The sequence below is a fragment of the Podarcis vaucheri genome (assembly GCF_965113315.1).
Source record: "Podarcis vaucheri genome assembly, chromosome: 11".
NCBI classification, from domain to species: Eukaryota; Metazoa; Chordata; class Lepidosauria; order Squamata; family Lacertidae; genus Podarcis; species Podarcis vaucheri.
Window position 1 is genome coordinate 35,203,881 of NC_138749.1, and position 17,323 is coordinate 35,221,203.

Sequence of the window (17,323 nt, forward strand, 5' to 3'; positions counted from 1 at the left end):
CCAGAATTGTTCTTTTTCTACTGCACAGACATTTGAAATACAGCTAATTGTGTGGAAGCATTTTAGCCTAAAGATTTGCCACACTTGATAAAAAATAATAACAACAAATTTCAGCATGTCAGCAAGAACTACACACCCAGAAAATTGTTTTAATTAATCGTTATATGAAATTGAGTGTATATTAACATGCATATTCAGCTGTGGGTTGTAGTGGGGAGGGGACCAGTTTCTTTCAGATGCTTTTAGTCTATAGTGTAAATTCTAGACAGAATGAGGCTAAGTGTCTTATCACCTCTGTATTTGCAGTCTAGGCCATAAACCACATTTATGGCACCTTATGACATCTTGGTCTTGTGTCAGAAAGAAAATACATTTCATTGCTGAGGATGTTCATATCCCAATACTTTCTCCAAAAGTTGAGATTTGTGAAAAATGGTTTAAAGCCACCTAGACATACTTTCACGATTACATACACACACACAACAAAAACACAGCTGGTGACCCATAAAAGACCATCTCGCAACTTTTTGTTATAACAATAAGAAAAAGTTGCTAAATTCTGATAAGCAAGTTTCTCCCTTCCTAATACACCCCTCTACTGCTAGATGATATTCACTTCATTAAGTTATTCAGAATCCATTGCGACCACACAAAACATGGGAAAACTAAGAGATTTTTGTTTGGTGGCTCAGCCCCCACTGAAAATAATCACTACCAGAGATATTTACAGATTGAAATCATAATCTGTACGCTGAAAATGCTGCTTACAAACACAGACATATCCAGATTTTATAAAAAACATGTAACACAAACATAAACCAGAGCAGTTGTGAGCTTCCACTCTATTCTTGACACTTGAGAGTAAGTTGAAAGAATACATTTAATTCCCAGCAGCATCTACACATTCTATTATTATACTTTATTATTAATAATGCTTCATGAAGTATAACAACATGCCTTAAAACAGTTTCTTGCCACTTAAACTTCTACTTTATAGTGCTATGAAATGCTCGGGGTAGGTTAAACGCTCTATTACACTGTTTATATATTTTCGCAGCCTCAAAGTAAGACGGCAATCTTGCCACTGTTCGTTTTCAATGCTTATACACTCCAGTCCACAATCTAGTTAAACCAGAGTGCTTTGATTTAAGTTGACTGGCACCCTAGTCCTAACACATCATTTAAAAACAAATCCCACTAGTTTTAGAAGAGCTTTATTTCCAAGTAAACATGCTTGGGGACATAGCTTTGGGTGAGTCCTTTCTCTCTAGTGACTGGCTCTTCATCTCTATAAGCATTTATTTTAAGCCCCACTGATTTCAGTGGAACTTACTTCCGAGTAAGTGTGCTTAGGATCACAGTCCAAATCTGCTTATTAACATGTACTGCGCCTTAACCAAGCAATGAATCCTACAAATAAGGTCATGTGGAATGAAAAGGTGGGGGCGGGCAGGATGAGGGCAAGAGAGAAACGCATAGGAAATGAAATTTCCTATATGACAAATAGGGGGGAAATCTATAGCTAAATGAGTGTTACCCATTTTAATTATATTATTTTAAATTCTAAAAATACAAACCACCAGTAAACAAAAGTAAGCATATCAGTATTAATTTTATAGATCACCTTTACCTCTGCCAAAGGCAATGGAATGGAATGTTTATATTTATGGCTAACTCATTGGGGTCACACCGCGTAAGACACTGAGGGGTATCCATTGGGTTTTATTAGGTTTTAATAAAAGGGGAGAAACTAGACAATTAGTCAGCTAGAACGTTCAGTGCTTCCAAAGTTTAATTCAAAAAATATTAGTTAACCCTCCAGAGATGCAAATACAAAAAACACAACTGAGTATTCCATTCTAAAAGTTAGCCAAAAGCTTCCAGGAGGAAGAGAGTTTAAAAGCCTTGCACACATAAAAAATAAATAAATTATAAACTGAGGCAAATAGCTGCCATCCTGAATTTATTCAATAGCGATCTCCATGATTCCAACAGAAATCCTCCAAAATAAACTGGTTAGAGGATTCACTGTGCTTTTATGTTGCATTTTGCTATAGAGGTACAGGAAGAAATAGGTGTAGTCTTTGACTTTCTCAACGATTACTTGGGAAGAAGGTTCATATAACCAGGTAGTGCATTTACATAAAACTTTAAGGTTCTATAGTAATTGCACAGCCACTGAGCTCTCAAAGCATTAGAATACCATTAAGCTGCAATTTTTGAATGATCACATTGCAATCCCCCTCCATTTTTTTTAAAAAAATGATTTCCCCATGCTTCCAATTGCACTTAACAATGACTAAGCAATCATGCTATAGTAGCCCTTATGTAATAAATAACCAATTGAAAATGAAGTGTGCCTTGCCACGCAGCAGCAATCAGCTTTTATCTCTGTCCAATCAAGTTGACATCTGAACTGCCTAATCCTCCTTTTGTAAGGCACATAAGACTTTGTTGTCACTGTTGGTTTTGTGAATTGTCTCTATAAGCTGCTCTGATTTCCTAAAGATGACAAATCCCAGCGAACAGCCAAGCTCTACTGCACTGCAGTCAATGCGACAGTTGAGATTAAGGTACAGAACTGAAGATACTGGGATTTAATCACCTGTCCGCATGTAACATATTGACCGTCAGCTCTCAGGAGATTAACTTAAATCTGTTCAGAGCAGCAAACCAATTACTATATTCAAAAAGCAAGGAGATGTGCCTGAATATCTGCAGATTTCACTTGCAACTTCTGCAGTCTGCGTCAACTACCGGTAGTTCTAAAGTATATACATTGTACTTTACAAACATAAATGCGGCAGACCTATGCCATCAGTCATTTAAAGCCACAACTTGCTACACTTCAGTTAGTTAACAAACTTTTTAGCAAGATGTATACTTTTTCTGAATTTCATTTATAACATTTAACTTGCCGGGTAGCCAGGAATGTACATTTACATAAAACTTGAATTTAACATGGGGAAAGAACCCACATTACACAAAATACAACATGATGTGTAGAAATGGTGAAGATGCTATTTTTATTTCCATGAATAGAACTTTGTGAACCTCATATAGAAATAATCAGAGAGTTTAAAACCACTCAGATCCATGTTATTCTAATTTTGGTTAGGCTACATAGCTAAGAAGTTGGTCTATGTCCAACAGGTTAAAGTCTGAAAGTTATTAAAGTGATCATTCTCTCTGGCATCTGACATGAAATCATGACTTGCTGAAAACATTTAAAAAAGGCTGCTTGTCTTGTAGAGATAGTATGCCCTTGATTAGTGTGTCAAACTTCTGAAAAATTTACTTCTTAGAAATAAGACATTTTAAAAGCAAAATAATTGTGAACAAATTCTATTAAATACAACAACACTGGCAAATAACTTTCCTTTAGAAGCAAGTTCCATAGATTTCAACAGAACTTACAACTTAGTAAATGCGTTTTGGAGTGCGGTGTTACCCATTTTTATCCACGTAATAAATGGAAAATATAGAACTTAATTAGTTTTCAGCTCAGAACTGGTAGGAATATTTCTGTCCTCCTAAGAGTTACTTAATATTTTTAAATCACAAGACAAAAATATTTTTACATATTTGAATATATGCTTTAGGTATATAAATGTATATAGTTTAGGTATATTAAGACAGGTACCTGCTTACATGATGGTTTATGAAAAGTCATCCATCTGCCCTATTATCATAAGAATTTATCAACAAGCGAGTTATTTGCCTACAACTTCTTTTCCAAGTAAACATCTTTACCATGCAGGTACACCATTGTCATTATTACACACATTAAGGATTCCAGAACAGGCAACCCAAACAAGTAACTTTAACTGCATTCTGTACAATGATATTTGTAATGCAATCCCAGGTACACATTTCTGAGACAACCTCGCTATAGGTGCAGTGTTTATAATTTAGCACACTTTAGAGAAAAGCGAAACTCATATATTCCAACTATATGCAGTTATCAGCGAGGATAAAATGGCTATCTATCCATTTATGTCATATCTGGAACCTGTCAAAAAGATATTTCTTTCTGTTTATTAGCTTCATTTTACTCATTCCTATGAGTTGTCTATTGTCACCCAAGCAGTTTTGTGAAATCTAACTCATAGAAAGATGTGCAGGATCAAATCATAGAACTGCCCCCCCCCGAAACTAATATCATAACATACAATAACAATTCATATACATATGTTTTGCTAGATTGCAGGCAATGCTTTCCAAATCTTGAGGATTTTAGCTAGTGAAATATGTTCCAGTGCTTCCAGTGTATAATATTAAGAATAGATACAATGTGCACTGAAGCATAGGGGGGACATATAAATGCTTCCTTCAAAAGATGCTCATTTTATTGACTATAACTTCCTTAAAACATAAGTAACACATTATGATAAAGGATTCCTTGAACCTTATTTGGGACTGAAGTAGCATCCTGAAATTATTCTGTAAAAAATAGGTCTTGGTTCACAGGTGATTATATTCCTATGCCCTGCCTCTATTATGCCTTAGGGTTTGGCATTATTATATTACATATAAATATGTATACTCTATAACGACAATGCCACTGCTAAGTGCCACCGGGAAAGGGGGGGAAAACCAGACTTCACATATCTGTCTAATGTAATTGGCCAACTGGACACTTTTATATCCTCTAGTAAAGCAAATGTAAGGTACTGATATATATTTAAGACAATGGCCTTCATGTTTCATTTTATATACGCTACTAAAAAGCATTTTGTCTTGAGCTAGGAATCTATAGACCACCACTGAAATATTGGCTGAATGCCCTTCTTCCGCTTAATCACTTTAAAACAGTAGCAGGTATGAGGTGTGTACCATAAGCATTTAATTTTAAAAGACCTATCTTGGTTACTCTAAAGATGAGACACTACAAGCTTGGCCAGCTACGTAAATATGAAAACAATAAGTTCTACAATTCAGACAAACAGCATTATTAAAGTAACACTATTCTCACATGATCTCCCGAATCAAGTCTATTGAGCTACTCCAAAATATAACTATTTTCAAATAATGAAACACTATCTTCTATAGATTTCTGTTCCTCCTCCACACAAAACTAAAACCGGGTGAAAATAAGATAAATAATGAAGTTAGACAGCTTGCCAGGGAGCAATCTAGCTTTGCTTAACTTACAGCTAAAGTTGGAAAGGCTGGGGGGGGGGGAGAGAGAGAGAGAGAGAGAGAGAGAGAGAGAGAGACCTTTCCCCATTTGGATCTCCCAGATTCCCCCATCTCAAAGCAAAGTGTGCAAATGAAAAAGATGCTCTGGGAGGGATGCTGTGTCGAAAACCGAGGCATTAAAACAAAAGTGACGTGCTGCACACAGCCGAGTTGAAAAGGCCATTTGCACTTATGCCAGCTTATTTCTTCACTGCACTGTTTGATAACTCGCAGGGCAAGTACTCCAAGGTCAGACAAACAAACCTGAGTGCACTTCACAATATCAAAACACACCAATGACGTGAACTAACTTCATGAAAGTTTAAATACTCATGCAGCTGATGGAGGATGGGGAAGGGAGGGGGGGGGGGAAGAAGAGACACAATTTCTCTGCAACTTTTAACTATGTTGGGTTTGAGTGCAAAGTTACTTTAAAGCCACCCGATTACGCTATGTCTGCGCCACGCACGTTCCCAGTACATGCTAAGTCTCCTGCCATACAAAACATTGCAATGCCTCCACGAGAGGCTGAAGGAGCAAGTCTATACTACTTCGGGATGAAATCGCACGTGTACTTACATTGCAAAGGGCTGGATGATCAGGCTAGTCCTTGAGATATTTCCCCCTTCTTGGGAGCAACGGAGGGAGAAGAAGAGACAAGAGACCGAGGAGAGTGGTGGGGAGGAGGAGGAGGAGAAGGAAGCAGGGGTGGGGGGAGCCGTTAGTTCTTCCAGCCTTGTAAGATGTTCACCACCTGGTTCAACATGCAGCCTCCTTTAACCGCACATACGCGCGCGCGCAACGCACACGCGCGCACACACACAACCTTGCAAAGCAATCCAATGAGCAGCCAGCAGCTCTCTGGCGATGGTGGCGGCGTATGTGCGTGTGTATCTGAGGATCCGGGAGGCGAAAGTGCCCGTGCTGCTGGCCGGATTAAAAGTAAGCAGGAATCGTCCTGAGAGCGTCTAGGAAGGAAGTGACAGGAGGCGAGTGGGGGAAAAGAACAGCTCACAGGCTTTGTAACATCACGGATGGAGGAGAGAGAGAGAGAGAGAGAGAGAGAGAGAGAGAGAGAGAGAGAGAGAGAGAGGCAGGGAAAGGAAGCTTCACAACTACACGCCCGGCGAAGCTTCTCTTGCTTGTGTCCTCCCTCCTCCTCCTCCCTTCTTCTTCCTCCTCCTCCTCTTCTTCTCCCCTCTCTCTCCCACAATCCCAAACGAATGACTCTCTCCTGCCGAGCTGGAGAAATAATCAGTTTCACTCTTGAAAAAAGGGGGCGGGATCACATCCCGAAAGCGTTTTAATAAAACAAACACAGCGAGAGTGAGGCGAGAGACCAGCTAGGAGTCTAGAAGGGGAGGAAGAGGCAATGGCAAAGCGCTCTCGCTCTCTCTTTCTCTCTCGCCCCTCTCTAGTCTCAACGAGATTGATAAATTACTCCACTACCCTACTTTAATTATGTATATGGTATGCAGAATAAATCACCCAACATCAGGCACCTCAATCAAGCACTTTTTAAATGATAATTGCATCTTGGCTGAATCAATCTTGCCATGCCTGACATTTTGCTAATTTTAGTTTTTTACCAGGGGGGGGGGGGGGTAGGGAGAGCGCGAGCGCGCAATAGTGGGGGGGGGCACGTCTTGGTTAGTGGATATGGGGAGTCGAAGGACTTGGTATATGCCACGGAACAAGCCTTGGTGACAATCCTTATTATTATTACTATTATTATTCACGAGCAAAGCGATCGCGCGGCAGAGAGGCGGAGAACACCGCCCCGCAGATGCCGGTCCCCCTCCTGATCAGGTCTGTCTGTGTCCCCAGAAGATTTTGGACAGGGGCGGGTGGGGGCGAGGAGGAGAGGACGCGCGAGATCGTGGTTGGAGTCGTCTGGGCCAGCGAAGTGGTCTCGGCCAGAGGCGACCCCGGCAGCTCCCCAGGCGCGCGTGGATTGAGAAGTTAAGAGGGAGGGAGGAAAGGAAAGGAAAGGAAAGGAAAGGAAAGGAAAGGAAAGGAAAGGAAAGGGAGGAAAGGAAAGGAAAGGGAGGAAGGAAGGAAGGAAGGAAGGAGGGCGCCCGGAGGTCCCCAGCGGCAACACTTCTTTTTTAAACCGGTGGGTCGGTGGGCTGGCTGGCTGGGATGGGATGGATGTGGAGCCAGGAGGGCGAGGTGACGGAGCTGGGGTGGGGGAGCTGCTTAAATGCTTAGGAAGCGTGGCGTCTTCGTTTGCCCATTGAGGTCAATAAAGACAGATGAGGCTAAAGCAGGGAATCGACCGGAAGATAAACGCGAGGTGTGTGTCCGGATGGGCTCCGATCCGAGCCCCCCGGCTCAACGGGATAGCAGATCGGAGGAGCGGCGAGGCTCACGGAGGAAGCAGCAGAGGAAGTCCCGCTTGCACTGCAAGGGAAAGTCCGCCGCTAGCGGCGGCAGCACCATCTCGTCGACATTGGAGGCGGCAGCGCTCGCTCCACGCTGTCCAGCCAGCCTAACTTTCCAACGTGCTCTGAAAACATTGCTCTGCCCGAAAGCCTTCGCCCAGCTGGGGTGGAAGGCGAGAGGCAGGCTGCTGTTGTCGTTTCGTTTCTCGCAGCGCGCTGACCTTTCCTCTGCCCCCCTCCTCCCTCCACCTCTGCTGCGCCTTCCTCGCGGACCCTCCGCTCCGCTCTCTCCAAAGTGGAGCAGCCCCACTTCCCAAACTCGGGAGGCTTTTCCGTCTCCCCGCGCCAGCGGGACTTCACTTACCCGGGACGTCTCCAAACAAACTGCACAGGAAACAGGCGCGCGGGCTCCGGGGGAACAAGCGGGATGCTCCTACGATTTGGGGAGGGGGGTGAGCCAGATAAAACTCGCCAGGCTTTGCTAGTAGGGCAGCTGGGTCGGGGTGGCTGGAAGATTAAATAACGGTTCCTTCCCTTCCTCGGGGGAAGCCTAGGCGTGCTCGCTCGTCTGGCAGCAGCTCGCGTTTCCTGGTGCCCCGTCTGAACAGATCCTCACTTGGCCTCCGCAAACTCCGCTGTGCCAGCTCACCAGCTCAGCTCTGCGAGAGCATCGCCCGGGAAGAGCTTGAGAGCAAGCAACCTTGCCCCTTTGCCTGGCGACCGCAGCGCGGCCAAGAAGCGCTCCCTGGGCCCTAAAGTGGCCGCTCTCGGAAAGGGGACAGGCTGACTTGCTGACCTTCCTCCTTGTTTCTCTAGGGCGGTAAATCACTTGTGAAACTCCACGACGGTCTGCTTTCTGGGTTCGTCGTAGTTTGGGCACTTGCCTTCTGATCTGTACATGGAGGGCTGTGTTTTCATTGTGAAGGGGGTGGGAATAGAGGAAAGGTGTTCATTGCGTTCAAATACAGAATAAAACATGACTTTTACAGAGGTGATAAATTAAGGGCATGGAGCATGTATTATTATTATTATTATTATTATTATTCTACCCATCTGTCTTGGTTGCCCAAACCACTCTGGGCGGCTCCCAACAAAAAACAGTAAAAACATAATATAGCATCAAACACTAAGAAATTCCCTGTACAGGGCTGCCTTCAGATGTCTTTCAAAAATCACATAGCAGCTTATCTGTTTGACATCTGCTGGGAGGGTGTTCCACAGCGCAAGAGTGACTACCGAAAAGGCCCTCTGCCTGGTTCCCTGCAGCCTCACCTCTCACAATGAATATTCAGATATATGAATATTGCTTAAAACATTCACACCACTTCACAATCTGAAGAGGCCCCGAAAACAAGAGACAAACCAGGTTAAATCCAAAATCAAGAGCAGGATAATCCTTTTAATTAAGACCAACTGAAATGTCACACAACAGAGAGCAAGCTTTGAAGTTCCACAGAATGCTTCTTCAGGCTGGATGTAAAGCAAAACAAAAAACAGAATGTGGACAAATGGATAGATAGACAGATAGATAGATAGATACCCAAGACCATCTTTTTTCTTTCCTCCTCTCTTTTTCTGCTTGTTGTTTAACAAGAGTGCTGGGGTACTTTGAAGCTTGCTCAGTACATGGAGACATTTACATTTCTCCTACTGTGCATATCACCATATTGTTGACTTTTAGATTCCCCCAACCCCATGAACCAATGCAGCCACTTGTATTTTTTTTAAAGAAAACATAAAAGTATATATTTAATTAAATATCCCTATTGCCAAAAGAAAAGGGAAAGTATTTGTACTTTGGAATTCAGTGGCTTTCTTTAAAAAGAAAAGGAATGGAAAGGTATCTAATCATTTATATGGGATAAGGGACTGAACTTCTGTTCCCTGCAAGGGTGGCTGAGAAGTTGTTGGGTGGTGTAGACCTCCCTCTCTGCAGGCAGAGGCTTTCTGGGTGTGGGACCAGGTTGTGCTGCTGTCAGAGTTTACCAGTAGTAACTCTGAAAGGAGCAAGGCCAGAAACAGGGTGTTCAAGAATGCTGGAGAGGGCAGGTCTTGGATCCAAGGCCCTCTCATTCACCGAACACACTCCCCAAAATAGAATATCAGTGTCATCGGGAGGGGAAAATTTGGAAGGCTGAACAGTGGTGGGTCTTGGGAATGGAAAACCCGTCTCCTACACACACACACACACACACACACACACACCCCTTGCCTGTGAAAGGTGGCAGAACTTATAAAGTTGCAGTTTCTCTGCCACAGAGTCCTCTACCACCTATGATTGCTCTGCCCACTTACCAATTCAACATAATTTGCTGCTCCACCTTAGAGCAGATTTATGCCACAAGGTGCCATAGGAAGGCACTGGACATAGTAAAAGATCCATCACATCCTGGTCACTGTCTCTTCGAGCTCCTGCCGTCGGGACGGAGATACAGGACGATGAAGACAAGAACGAGCCGTCTTAAGAACAGCTTCTTCCCCAGAGCGATCTCGGCCCTGAATGGGAAGCCTGGACTTTGAAAGTCATCTAATCTTCCTTGCTGTTTTATACTGTATTGTTTTAATTAGTGTTTTTATAGTTGTTTTGATTTTGTGTGGAGTGCCCTACCTGGGTGGATGGAGCAGCCAAGTAATTTCGTTGTCCCCGAGAGGGGGCAATGACAATAAAGATATTATTATTATTATTATTATTATTATTATTATTATTATTATTATTATTATTATTTTCTAGGTGTTAGGCTTTATGCCACTGAAGAGTGAACCTTCCAGCATTTTGTATGATATCTGAACCCTTCCTTACATTGTTTGGTGTATCACTGTGATAGGAATGTTTAAGATAAGTTCTAAGTTCTGATCACACCTTTTATACATATTACGTAATTCAAATGCTGCCAAGTCCTCTCGGCCAGACTTCAGTGTTTTGTCCAGCACCTGGCACACAGATGACACTATAATAGCATAATAGCATAAGGAAGAGATAGACGAAGGAATCTATAGCTGAACAGGAGGGGAGCAGGAGGTGTCCATGAAGCACACAACTTTGTTTCAGAGGGAATCCAGTTTCAGCCATTCATCTACAATTGCTATCATTCCCATCAGATACTGCACTTTATTTTTGCTAAAGGGGAGCTTTATTCAAGCACTGCACAATGATGGTGCTGGGCAGATTTAAACTTAAGGTTCTCATGTTCTCAGGTTCTCATCCAACAATCTGGCCGTGGCATGACTCCTCTTTTGTGATGGAGGAATGGATGATGTGATGCCATCTCAGATGGTCAAGTGCCTATTGGTTTGGATGCACCACAAAAGAATGGTTTCTTACATATTCAGGGTATATGTATGCAGACATATTGAAGTTTATAAATGATTTTTTAAATAAATAAATAAATGCCCGAAAAGGACCTGTGAACTTCCAGAGTTGAGGGAATAAAGACCAGAAAATGTAGAATAACTTCTTTTTATTGCCTGGAGAAGGAACCTCCAGGTTCCCATTGATGACCAAAGACAAAACTCTTGCACATCATAGTGGCAATCATCATAGCACACAATACAAGCTAAGGCTGTAAATTAAGAGCAACGTGTTATTGTTTTATTGCTTCACTGTGTTATTGGAAAGACTTGATATTCTACTATTTCAACAGGCAGACACATCTCTGTCATGGGTATAAGAGAGGCACACCATAAATGGCTGAGGAGCAATTTTACCATAGTTCAGTATTTTGGATTTTTTAGATTACATTTTGAATGGGAACTGGTTTTGAAACAATGTAGAAACTGTTCAGGATTGAAATCCACAGCATCAAATAGTATCCAGGACAATGTGGGCCTGTTGATAACTGCCACACGTTCAGTCATACAGCACTAGCATTTTCTTTTCAGCACCAACCCTGCTCTTTCTTCCACAGTGACAAACAAAACAAACACCTTTAACGTGATAATGGTGCAGACAACAGGAAAAATTTAGTTACCCCAGACAGATGACATGCTGCAAAGCACTATGAAGGTTGATACGCTATAACTCCTCTGTGGTTTCAAGATTCGATGTATACCTATTATTGGGACCAAGCTCTAGAGGAAGTTCACAATACTGGCAATGGCTGCTTAAGATGTATCCAAAAGATGCATGAAAGCACATGTGTGCACAGCACCAAACCCAGAAATGACTGAAAATGTCAGAAAACACGTCACTGAAAGGGCGGAACAGGAGCAGAGCAGAATGGGGTGTGCTGTGCTTATACGTTCTCCACTAACACGCATGGGGTCCAAGAATGGAACCCCTGTGCAAATTGCTCGTTGACTGTATATCACTTCGTCACTATGCAGCCACATTCCTGACACATGCATGTATGAATGCCCACCACTCAATAATGCATCACACAGTGACTTACCACTGATTGTGGTGAGCTGCCTCACTTGAAAATCATTGGGCTTGACATGGTGTGAGATGGTGTTTGATTTATGATGGCTGTTTCACATATGGAAAAAACTACTTGCTGTTGCAGCCATCAAAAAGTTCAAATGCATGGAGAAACTTCTGCTAACCTGCGTTGATTTCAACGGGAGAGTTAATCTCTCCTTTTGAAAGCAACAGAGCTTGAAAGTGCTTAAAGGTTTGATGAAATGTGCACATCGTTTTCTCCTCAGCTTTCAGGTTTAGGTGGTCCCTTTGGATCTGGACTACGGGCTTTAAGGTAGATCATGTAACTTTTTGTAGGATATGTCTTGAATTACAGTAACACCAAGAATTCCTTTCAAGATACCTGGCTGTTCAAAGTCACAGAAGAAGAAGGGAACACATAATGTTGTCTAACCTCACAGCCCCCTAAATTGGATCAAGGACCATGATGCACCATTCTTGTAAATAAACATGCACATATTAGTGAAAATAGCATTAAAAATTGTATTACATTACAGGAAAGCTTTTTTTGCAAAAATGTTTTCATACAGGGAAATTGTATTAAAAATGTGTATATTAGGAGATATTTATAGTGAAATGCTTATGAATTTTCATGAGGACTTCATTCTTCAAAGCAACAACAACAATGAATTTAAGACTGGAGAAATTAGAAATGAGAGAAACATTGCTTTTACAATTGCTTGCGGGGGGAACGGCTGCATGGTCATGGGGTATGGCTCAATTCTTTTCAGAGTCACCAGCCTGCACTAGGAGAGAGGGCACTCCCTCTTTCACTCTCACAGGCCCATCTGCCCCTTTACACCCTGGTTGTCTCCAAGGAGACAAACAAGGCATGAATGGAGGCAGAGGCTGGGCTTTTCCATGGAGAGAAAACTTCTCTTTCATCACTTGCAGCACCACCTGACCCTTGAAGCCAGCTTGCCCCCAAGGAAAGAAGTCATGCACATAGAGAAACAGAGACCTATGAGCCTACCATAACTTGACTTCATATAGAGTTCAGTAATGAATATGACTATAAACAAAGATCTATGGTCCCCACAATTTCTTCGTCATTTCAGATTTCTAGCATGTGCTAGAAGGGCAGTAGAGTGCTCAGTAGGACAAAACTTGCTTCCAGGTGACCTACTGAGCATTCATCCCAATTTCTCTTCACAAAGTTTGCAGGGAGGTTGTACAATGTTGGCTGTTTGTTGCACACTCATCCCGATTTGTTTGTGGGGGGTCTGTATAACTTTGTATCAAAATATTGTTTTCTCATACTTTCCAGTCATTTTCCCTACTGAAAATGTCCAATTTTGGGGGGAAGTGGATTTGCTGTGCAAGAAGGCTAATCCACTTTCATTTTGCAAAGTGAATTTGCAGATCTGCAACTGAATTCTTATCCACAGGAGAGAAACAGTCTGGTAGTGGCTCTGAGATGGGATTTAGGAACTGGATCTCATAGATATCTTGATAGTAGATGTAGGACTAGAGAAGCTATTGCTTGTTCAAAGTGTCTATTTTTTGTGCACAAAAATAGGGTGATCAAAATTCAACCTACAGGCTATCAGCTGCTGTTTAGACAGAGAAAGAAATACATTCCAAAATCCTTACCTATGGTTACCCAGGAACTGTATGTTCACATAGCCCAAACTGGTCTGAAATTATTCAAAGCAAAGCTGGGGGCATTGAAAAAAATGCAGGAAATTATATGCACCAAGATGGTTGTCTCTTGGACAAGGGGTGACAAAACTCAACAGTGTCTGTCATCTTGGGATGTTGCTAAACACACAACACAAAATCACTTGGGAGAGGGTGAAACAAGGGGAAGGGGAATTATATGAAGCCAACCCAAGTGTAGTGAGCAAAATTCTATAATTTCTTGCATTTCTTTGGGGGGAAGCTGCTGTAAAGTGTTGAAATGTCTCAAAGGCAAGGCTCTCAGCTTGACAGGGCAAAGGTCAGCACTACTTTGGCTCAATAGCCCGAAATCAGAGAATGACACCACTGAAAGAAATATATGCAGTGGCTTCATATGTCCTGTGCATCGTCTACATATTTAGGTTATTAGGGCCCAGTTTTTAAATAGACATGACCTTATCCTGGGGACTGATACTCAGTGGTTTGTGCCAACATTATTTTTCAGTCAGAGCAAAGATGCCCAAAGCAATGAATAAGACACCTCCCCCTTAAAAAAAAAAGTGTTTCAGTACTTCATAGACAAGCAGTATAGAAGTCAAATTGTTTCCTTCATTCTTGAAACTCAGTAGAGAATATTTTTAGGCTTCAAATAAAAATAGTTCTTACAGCACCTGAAGAATCTTCCTGTGTCATTTAGCATTCAATATAATTTACACTGAAACACCATCACCTCCAGACCATTATTTTAAAAACATGTGTTACAAACAGCCAATAATTGGCAGCAAATCCCCGTTGGATTTCTTCCAGGAAGGTAAGATTAAGGGTTCCTGTTAGGCCTAGGCCTGCTGGCAACAGGAAACAGAAAATCTTGCACCATTTCCCAGCCTTCCACCTGAAACTTACATCTGAATTAAACAAAACACACAGGGGGAAAAATGCACAACAGGAGGTGCAATTATTGGAGTAATCAACCCTTCCATACCCTTACCACGGGCTGAGGTGCAGCCAAGTGTCTCTTTCCTTTACAAGTATGATTATTTCATGGTGAGCTCAGTTAACATCCCCTTTCAGTAATTATCCGAGTCTCCCCCCCCTTCTTCAATTTGGAGTGATAGTCAAATGTTTATTTCTTCAAAAGAAACAGCGCTGCCAATTTACATTGCAAAAGCGACAATTAAATTACAGAGTGCCAGAGTCACATTTGAATACCCCAGAGTTTATACATCCTAACCCTGGGTGACTTGGGTTCCCATTTCTGTTCATAGTTCAGCCCCACCCCATGTCTTCCTATGCTCCTCTCTACCACAGGCCTGTCTTGAAAGAGTAGTTCACGAAAGCACTTCTTTCTACATCTGTCTGCTTTTAAGCTTGGCCCATGCTGGGTACAGCTCTTGAAACAAGCTTTAGGGGAATATATATATATATATATATATATATATATATATATATATAAAAGCTGGGGCGGTTGCCACAGCAACCCACCCTGAGAGGAACCAAGGCTATAGATTGATCTACCCCACAAGAATTTATTCAACAATACTGTATTTGTTCTCCAATCATTCAGAATATTCTTTCAATCCATATTGCTTTTATAATTGCCCATAACATATAAATTCCCAAAATCTCGTTATAATAGGATGTAGATTCCAGGAGGGTAATTTAAATATTTCACAATCCATAGGGGAGAATGAAAATGTATATAATTTCTTGTGGAATGAATTAATTGTAAAATATATTTTCAAAGGTAGGAGCTGAAAGGGTGACACATGTATATTAAATACCGTGGCATGCCATGGCTAAAACGATATAATGTACAATAAGTAGTGATTAGGGAGAAGCTTTGTCATCTGTATACCTTTTAGTACACACAACTGCAGAGTTTAGCTTGAGCCCTAAATCCAAAAAAGGAAGCAATAAATAGAGCTTTTTGTAATATTGAATGATCTTGCAGGAGGCAGGGAATTAAAATATGAAACACTCACCACATACACCCTCTGTATTTCAAATTCATCCACCTTCGGTGCTTTACTTAAGCTGTTCCATAGTAGTTACTTCACAGTTTACAACTCTTAGTCGGCACCTTGAATGTTTAAAAGCAGAACAGTAAGACATTATTAAAATGCAGATCTCTATTCGTGAAGCAAATAATATGAAAATTCTTGAAGACAACAGTTCCTGTAAAGCTTTAGGCAAACTGGTTGATATCACTTAGAAACTACGTATTAACAAGCAACTAAGATCGAGTATTTTGAGTAAATACTGTTTAAATTATCTAAGATGCTGAATTATCATAATAGTGAACCACACCAAATCTGGAACGCTAGACTGAAATAAATGCAAACTGGCATATTATGTGAGATGCTTTATACTGATTGTTGCTGTTATTTCTAGACAACCCTTCATCTTAAGGGCAGTATACAACATAATATAAAACCATACAATAAAACAAAATGATAATATTAAAATAGCAAAAAAAATAGCATTAAACTAAAGTAATCTGACAGCATAGAACAGTCCCAGAGACTCGAAACTAGTGCCTCAACTTCAAATGACAGAGTAAATAAATGTGTTAGAAAAACATTACAGTACTGGGCAGGCCAATTGTAGCTCCAGTAGGAGGGAGCTCCATAACTTTACAGCTATTTCATCTTCAATAGATATATTAAATCAGAGGGATCTTGATAGCAGTGCTGGTGGCATGTTTAATGGAAAGACCACCACTCAGATGAGTCCCATTGAAATTACTGTACCTAAGTTAGTCCTGATCACAAATTTTAATGGGTCTGCTCTGAATTTGACCAACATTGGATACAGTCCCTTGAGAATATATTTGGTCAACATGGTGCTCCCCACCCCAAAGTACTTCTACCTACATTCTAGTTGTATATTAAGGTGCTGAACAAGAGGCACAAGAGTCTTATGTGGACAGCCTTTCAGAGTCAATCCATCACAACAGAGCTACCATCTTAGCTTGGAACACAGGTGGGTTTTTGGATTTTTGTTAAAGCTTTGTAAGGGCTGTGATTCAAAGCAATTCTAGTTCCTAGTGGTGTAGATATAGTCATTCTTCTTGATCATGCTAAAGGACCTCTTCTTCTCTCCAACCTGACATCTGATGGTGGTAAGAGGGTCTCCTGATTAATGGCTTTGAGGACAATTGGCCATACGTGCAGCCAGGCCCCCTAAATCAAGTAAATAAATAAAAATACTTAACTAACCGACCAATTGCATCACATATAACTCAGTTCTGTGCCCCCCTCCTAAAATAAATCCTGGCTACTCCCATACTATTGGCTACCCTAGTTCACTGGAGTTTATCATACCCAATCAGCCTAGGCAGACACTGAGAGATATAGGGTTTTTTTGTTGTTGTTGGGTGGGTGGGTGGGTGTTTGAATATAAGCAAAAAGGAGAAAACAGAAATCTGAGGCTGAGGTTACTAGAAGTGGTTGCTAAGAGGTTTGTAGCTGGTAAAGGATGTTGAGAAGATGGATGGGTGTTGCTTGGTGACTTTTACTGCTGCTCCTCCTGTATATTTTTTTTAAAAAAACTTTGCTACAAGAGGGGGCTTAAGTCTCTCACAGAGAAATTGCCCCCATAAAACGGCCTCACTGGAACTTCTGAAGGAAGCAAGGAGGGTGAAAACGCATGCACACATGCACGTGTGTGCACACACACAGCATTTGATATACAATGTATCACTAACTAAATTATTTGTGTG

General features: G+C 41.5%; 1 protein-coding gene and 1 long non-coding RNA gene across 14 annotated transcripts in view; one reads left to right on the forward strand and one right to left on the reverse strand.

The window, feature by feature from the left end:
• MEF2C (myocyte enhancer factor 2C) overlaps window positions 1-17,323 on the reverse strand; it is a 181,436-nt gene that overhangs the window by 153,049 nt on the left and 11,064 nt on the right. For 9 of the 12 annotated variants that reach the window (XM_082191799.1, XM_082191798.1, XM_082191806.1 and 6 more), the window contains exon 2: window positions 15,585-15,682. The gene's annotated coding sequence lies outside the window, so the exon portion shown is untranslated. Of the gene's footprint in view, window positions 1-5,760; window positions 6,371-7,929; window positions 8,237-15,584; window positions 15,683-17,323 lie in introns of those variants that run through there. The other 3 variants (XM_082191802.1, XM_082191801.1, XM_082191804.1) reach the window with 2 other exon arrangements.
• The window catches only part of LOC309514631, an 89,943-nt gene continuing 79,520 nt past the window's right edge, over window positions 6,901-17,323 (forward strand). For both annotated transcript variants that reach the window (XR_014212095.1, XR_014212096.1), the window contains exon 1: window positions 6,901-6,990. This is a non-coding gene — a long non-coding RNA (uncharacterized lncRNA). The remainder of the gene's footprint in view (window positions 6,991-17,323) is intronic.